This window comes from Eumetopias jubatus, unplaced genomic scaffold, assembly GCF_037043125.1.
Source record: "Eumetopias jubatus isolate StellerSeaLion01/CBP00866 unplaced genomic scaffold, mEumJub1_p1.0 scaffold_1, whole genome shotgun sequence".
NCBI lineage: Eukaryota > Metazoa > Chordata > Mammalia > Carnivora > Otariidae > Eumetopias > Eumetopias jubatus.
Genome location: NW_028274807.1, coordinates 13,543,818 through 13,551,604, shown reverse-complemented (window position 1 = coordinate 13,551,604; position 7,787 = coordinate 13,543,818).

Below are 7,787 nucleotides of genomic sequence, written 5' to 3'. Positions count from 1 at the left end.
TAAAATCTAGGGGCTCCAGGTCCACAGGCCATTTGAGATCATCTTCTCCTGGGACACCTGGGTGGCTCAGTCATTAAGCGTCTGCCTTCGGCTCAGGTAGTGATCCCAGGGTCCTGGGATCAAGCCCCGCATCAGGCTCCCTGAGCCTGCTTCTCCCTCTCCCACTCCCCCTGCTTGTGTTCCTGCTCTCCCCGCCTCTGTCAAATAAATAAATAAAATCTTTAAAAACAACAGCAACAACAACAACAGTGTGTGAGATCATCTTCTCCCTCAGGTTTTGAGGGGTTGTTCTTAAGAAAAAAATACAAAATCACAAACAGAAAATTAGGCACAAGAGTAAATATGTAGAATGAGGGGGGGAAAGTACCTCATAAACATGAAATTTAGAAATACTACATAATATTTTAATATTTTAATTTTTTGCCTGACATGCTGCTACAATGGATTTCTCCATTTCCTTTTTGGTTGTGGAAACACAGGGTGATAAAATCTAATTCTATTACATTTTCCATAGAAAGAAGAGATAAGTCACGTGTTCTTTTAGCATGGTTGATCTAAATGTTTTTTTAAAGTGGTCTTTTTAATATAGAGTAGTTTTAGATTTACAGGACGGTTGTGAAGATAATACAAAGAATTCCTGTGACCTCTCACCCATTTTCCGCCATTTTCCGCCATTTGCATTTGTTACCACTAATGAAACAACATTGATTGATACGTTACTATTCACAGAACTCTGCACTTATTTGAATTTCATTGTTTTCCCCTAATTTCCTTTTTCTGTTCTAGGATGTCACCAAGGATAACACATTACATTTTGTAATCATGGGTCCTCAGGCTTTGCTGGACTGTGAGTTTCTCAGATTTTCCTTGTTTTTGGTAACCTTGACAGTTTTGAGGACTACTGGCCAGATATTTTATAGAATGTCCCTCAATTTGATTTTGCCTAATATTTTTCTCATGGCGAGACCGAGATGGTAGGTTGTGGAGAGGAAGACCTTACAGAGAAAGTACCACTTTCATCTCATCAGATGTTAAATGCGGTCACCTGGCTGAGATCCAAATTTGTTTTATGTTACTTATAATTTTTATTTATTTTTTTATTTTTTATTTATTTATTTTTTTATTTATTTATTGGACAGAGAGAGACAGCGAGAGCAGGAACACAAGCAGGGGGAGTGGGAGAGGGAGAAGCAGGCTTCCTGCTGAGCAGGGAGCCCGATGTGGGACTCGATCCCAGGACCCTGGGATCATGACCTGAGCCGAAGGCAGACGCTTAACGACTGAGCCACCCAGGCGCCCTGTTACTTATAATTTTTAAAAGTTCCTTTCAGCTCATACCCATCATTGGCCGTGTCATGAAAAGTTGTTGTATTATTGTCAGATTTGAGAAAATCTGTTGAGATTTAGGAGGACTTTCCATAGACCAGCTCCTGGCTCTGTGCATTTTTAATCTTGCTGTCCTCCACTCTCCACGTAATCCCAGGGCCTGGCTCTAAAGGCACATCCATACTACAGTACAAAACCTGACCCTGTACCTTCATGTCACGAGGCTCGGTGAATTGGCATAATGGGTGGTAGAAATGTTTCTGGCCACCATTCTGACCCTAGGGTGGCTAGGAAAGACTATGGAAGTAATCATGAACCACATAAATGTGTCACACTAACCCCAAACTAGATGTATCCTAACCCATTTCCCCTTAGCTTGTTCCCAAAAATGCGACAGCCATGCCAACACCATGTAGCACCAAAGGAAGTGTGACAAATGGGTAGTTGGAGTGGAAGGGGACAGTTGTCTTAACCAACTGCAGTTAAAATAGCTTGCTTTTACAGATTTTATAAAAATGTGAACATGATTAACATGACATAATAAAATTTAAAAAATGCAAAAAAACCCACACATATGAACATATTGCTAGAACGCCCTTTGGATCCTAGGAAGAGGCTCATTCCAGTGAGGAGCCCTGAAATTTAAGAGTCATTAGACTGAACATAATCTAGCTCTGCAAATGCCTTCACTGGCCCTGGATTCAAGAAGCTGCAGCTTGAACCACTAGCACCACCGTCTCTGGAAATGAAATGTAGAAAAGATTCTCCCCCATGCTTGCTTTGCTATGTCACCACCTTCTGATTCAAATCACATGTCATCACCCTGGCTGCTGGGGAGGCTGGGAATGTAGCTGTTAATTTGAGCCTGTGGTGGGGAGGCAAGCTCTAGGTAGGATCCTCCTAACTAAAGAGGAAGATTCATTGCTTGAATTTGCCTAATGAAACATGAAATGATAACAAAAGTGGTTACCTGAAGGAGGAGGGTGGATGTGAGGAGATTAGGAACACAACTTCTTAATGTGAACATTTCTGTATCATTTTGAGGTTTTAAACATGTGCATGTATTATCCAGTGACAAATAAAAAATTTTAAAGGGTAATATAATCACAGGACCAAATGTCACAAGTCGAGGTCACATCTTTCTTTGATCAGCATTCTCAGCAGGGATTAAAGACACAACAACACAGTACACCACGTTTAAATCTGTGTTATTTAATACCACCAAATCCATCAGGCCAATTTGCTGTCCTCCTTTCTTTGCCTATTTTGGCATGCTCCCAAATGACTCATTTTCACAATAGCACCATGAATTGGCAGTGATTACCTAGCTAGGGAGGGGAGAAATGGTGTGGATTTCCCATACAATGCGATGTAATATGACTTGGTTTCTTGCCAGGAGATTTCAGAACAGCTTCTCACACACGATAGAGCCCTGTCAGAACCAAACACCATGCTGGGCCCTGAGGTAGAATGAACCAGTGAAATGATTCTGAAGATTTGCTTATTTTCCAGAGGTGAATCCTTAGGGCTTGTCACGTTGCGCTGGGGGTAGGAGTGGGGGGCGGGGGTGTGTGCAGAATTACCATCCAAAAAGGAAGTGGAAGTTTCCAGAAAGTGTCCTCTGAGGCCATATTTGTCCATCAAGAAGACCAGATTCCTCTTTGAGAAGATAAAGTCCTGGGTGGAGAGGACAAAAAGAGGAGCCAGATAGGATGATATTCAAAATATTTAACAACTTATATGGGATGAAACTGACAACCAGAGTGGACTCCTTGTTACCCTAGTATCAGCTGTACTGCTGATTTTTTTCAACCCTGTTCTTGATCATCCACATCAGCATTTCACCAGGGCTTCTAGAGCTTCTTCAAAGCTCTAAAACCCATGGGATCTAGGAAGAGGAAGGAAAGAGGCAACTAGATCCTAACTACTACCTTTCATGGGACAGTCAGATGATACCACATATAATCCATATAGACCCTGGACAAATAATGGACTGTGCTCCTAGCACTTAGTGGGTGTTCAATAAATATGTTTGACTTAGGGAGAAACATAAGTTCTCCCTAACAGTATGAGTAAGATTTAAGGTGATATCCCTGAAACTCAGTCTATTGCCAGGTACATAGAAGGTGTTCAATAAGTATTAAATATAAATTGATTAAATAAATGTGTTGGCTACAGGCTCTGCCAAAATCTTTACATAAGGATCCTCCACCTGATTTTTGTCTTAGAGACACTCAATACTCCCATTCAAATCCAATATGACCTGGTCAGAGAGGTGGGGGCAGTGGGGAGCTTGCTTCTGAATTGGATTTTTTTTCTTGTCAGGATAGGCAGGAATCTCCTATTCATAGGCTTGTGAAGAATCTTCTTGAGGATGCTTGGATTCACCCGTGGTCACTCTTGCTTCCCACCCCGATGAGAAAGGAAACTTGTCCTCTTTGGATACCATTTGGAGCCTATAATCTGCTCCCACACTCAAGCCCTGTGCCTGACTGTCAGCACACATGGAGTGTCCGTTATCATGGAAATAATTATCTGCTCCACAGCCAGCTCAAGCTATATATAGCTTGGAAACTCTCAGGTGCTTAAATTAGTTGTCATAACCAATGTGATTCCAAATACCTGTTTCGCTGGAGTTTAAAAAAGTTTTTTCCAGTTGGACCACTCCAGTCCTGGATTTTTTTAAACAAAGATACACATCCAAGCATCATAGGATAAGAACTCAATAAAAACAAGCTCCTGGTATCTCAGCCCTGTGTATGACCCCCTTCTTCATGTCTGCTCATTTCCCTATCCAGGCTTTGGGATTTTATCTCCTGTTATAATCCTGAGATTGCCCCTTGGATACAAGGACAGTTGAGTTTCTATCTGATCCTCTGCCACATATTTGATCCTTTGATGTGCCCTGGGGATCCAAGAATAGGCATCCCTGATCAAGAATGGCACCCGTGTGCAGTATAGGATTTATCTTGTCAAATAAAGATTTGGCCTTTGCCCTCAGTTCCTGGAAGATAACCTCTAAGTCCTTGGAATGTCCTGCCAGATAAGAGTGCCTTTGTTTACCTGGGGGCCTTAGCCCATGCCAGAGAGTCTTTGCTAATGATGTGATTTATAGTGGGGGGCCTTGGGCCATATGGTATTAATTTGATGTCTGGGGGGAGCTGGAGACAAAGTTCAGCCATGTAGATGAGCCACAGTAAAAACTCTGGACACCCAGGCATGAACTTCCTTGGTTAATAATAATCTGTTGCTTGTCACCACACATAATATTGTATCATGGAGAAATAGGTGCTCTTGGCACAACTCATGTCTGATGACTCCTGGACCCTGCCCTATACACCTCTTTCTTTGCCTGATTTTAATCAATATCATTTTGCTGTAATAAACCATAACCATGAGCATATGACTTTCCTGAGTTCTGTGAGGTCTTTTAGCAAATTACTAAACCTGAGGGTGGTCTTGGGGACCTCTGAACTTTGCAACCCTAAAAGCAGAACACCAGCATTAACCCACCTGGCCAGAACTCCCATGGGGAGCAACAAGTATCTTATCCCAAACCTTGGGGACATTCTATTCTTACTCTCATCCTGGTTAACAGGTGTCTTCTTAGTCACCCCATGCTTAGAACAGTCTCTTTCTACCACTGAACTTTGCAGGCTTCTCTGCCTCATTCTCAAACCGTGTCAAGCCATTCCTCTTTCTATTTATCTTCTTGTAGAAATATCTCCCTTTTCTGTATTACTACTTTCTTTTGTCAGGCACACATCTCAGGTTCATACCTCTCTAAATGAGATCCTCTTTCTAACAGTCAATTCCTGAACCATCAGAATTCATCCTAGCTTCATGCTAGCATTTGCATATCATACCAGCTTGCTCAAATAAGTTCCAATATACAGACACAAGGAAATCTAGTCAAAAGAACCCAGGAAATTCACTATTTATCACAGACCTACATGTGGAGGTCTTGATATAAAGGCAAAAAGGCAGGAAGCCCCTTTGTTGTACAGAAAGAAATGACATGAGAATTGGAAAAGACAAATCTGCAGGTTTTATAAGACAAATCCATTAGACACAGAGGGAAAATTAGATTTCCTATTCTATTTTTTCAATAGTGATCCAATTAATACTTGAGCTAAATGCCATCTACAACAGTATCATGTTTCCTTAAATCTCTGAATTAAATGCTAAAGAAGTGCAGTAAAAATACATAATTTGAATCGATTGGTAAAGAGCTCCATATGAGTTAATGACAATTAGCATTACAGAATACAGTGGAAGGAAAACAATTATATCACTTCCAAGTACTTACATAAATTTTTAAAAAAATGGTAACCAAATAAACGTCTTAGGGGTCAATTGTAATAAGTAGACAATTTTCCTATGCCATTTCACATTATTTTAATCCAAACTGGTGTTACTCAAGTGCTTTAATAATGTGGAAAACCATTTCTATTCTTAGTTAGGTTAAATATTTTCCTTCCAAGTAATCTCATATTGTTTGGTAACCTTTGCAAAATAGTAATTCTTGTCTCTTGTGAAGTTAAAGTTTGAGGGAGGAGAAAAGATGGGAGGGAGGCTGAAATTAATAACGAATTGCTTGAGTTGAATGAGTTGGCATATATTTTTAAATATTTTATTTATTTATTTATTTATTTATTTATTTATTTATTTATTTGAGAGAGAATGATAGCACAAGCGGGATGGAGGGGCAAGAGGGAGAGGGAGAAGCAGACTCCCCAGTGAGCAGGGAGCAACTGCAGGGCTCAATCCTGGGACCCCAGGATCATGACCTGAGCAGAAGGCAGGCACTTAACCAACTGAGTGACCCAGGCGCCCTGAATGAGTTGGCATATTACAGATCTACAAAATCAAGAGATGGTTGCTTTCCACAGATAAAGTAGATACATCCTGGGAAATGTATGGTCCAAGAAGGTACTATTAACTCTTCACCTCGTTCATTTATGTATTCTTCCATAAACTCATTCATTCAGCAAACATTTCTTTAAGACCCATGTCATGTCAGGCCCCATGTTTAGTTTTAGAAATTCCAAGTTGTGTAAAACACCATGTCCTCAGGGAGTCCACCAGGGGTTCCAAATAGCTACAGTTTGGCATAAGTGGCCTCCTGGTGTGTTCTCAGAGAGCCCAGGGTGGGAAAAACTCACCTTCTTCCTGAGTTTAGAACTAGATATTTTCTAGTCTTCCTTTAAGGTCACATGGGGCCCCATGACTCAGTTCTCACAATGGAATATAGACAAAAGTCATGCTGTCTACACCTGGGTCTAGGCTTTAAGAGATCAGCATACCTACTTCACTCTTTCTCCCCCATGAAACTGAGACACAGTGGTCCAGTTTGGGCCACAAATGAGGACAATGTCCTTTGGGTCTAGGGAACGATGGAGCAATGACTAGACAACCTGGAAGAAATTGAGTCGCTGCCCACCAGCCTGGCACCCCTGAAGGAGCAGATGGAACAGAACTGCCCACACACTTGGCACACTCACTTCAGTTCTGTCACTTGAAGGGGAAAAAAAACAACTATAGTTTTAAAACCATTTTATGATCGAGTCTATTTATTTTATTACGAAAATTTTTAAACATAGAGCAAAGCTAACGGAATTATACAGGGGACATCCATATGCTCCCAACCTGGATTCTACCACCGACATTTTACTATACTTTTCTTCATTATTAAAAAATCTATCCAACTCTCCACCCATCTATTCATCCATCACCCATCAGTCCTTTTTACTTTTTGGACATAATTCACAGTATATTTGCAGACTTCTCCTAAGTACTTCAGCATGCATATTATGAATTAGACTTTAATAATTCTTTTTCTCTTGAAGAAAACTTCATATACAAAGAAATACAGAAACTGTAATTGTATAATAATTGTTGAATTTTGACAAATATTATACCCATATAACCCAAATCCCTATCAAGTAAAGGTCATTTCATTCCTCTAGATGTTCTTTTAGAGTATTTCTGTTACAGCAATTTAGCTTTACCCTAACTCACACAGAGTAATAATTTTAATAATAGCTCTATGAGCTGAACATCTTTTATGTGTCAGGAATTATATATACATATCTTATTTAATTTTTACAATAATGTTATGATGGAGGATGATTAGTTCTGTCCTACAGATAAGAAAAATGAGACATAAGAAATTGTCCAGGTTCACCCAACTGGTAAGTGGCAAAGGTGGGCTCTTGCAACCAGGTATGTCTGATTCCAAGGTCTGCTAACTTCTCTCTATTCTCAGTGTGACTGACCTTGCCCGGGGGCTCAAAGAAGCTTAGCTTCATACAGTAAGGACACTGGAGCTATATCTTGAGCCTCAGTCCTTGAAGACTGAGCTGAATCCACTTACCAGAAGGACAAAGCAGGGATGAGCCTTCCAGGCAGGAAAAGCATCACATACAGAGGCAATGAAGTGTGAGGTTGTAACATTCTGA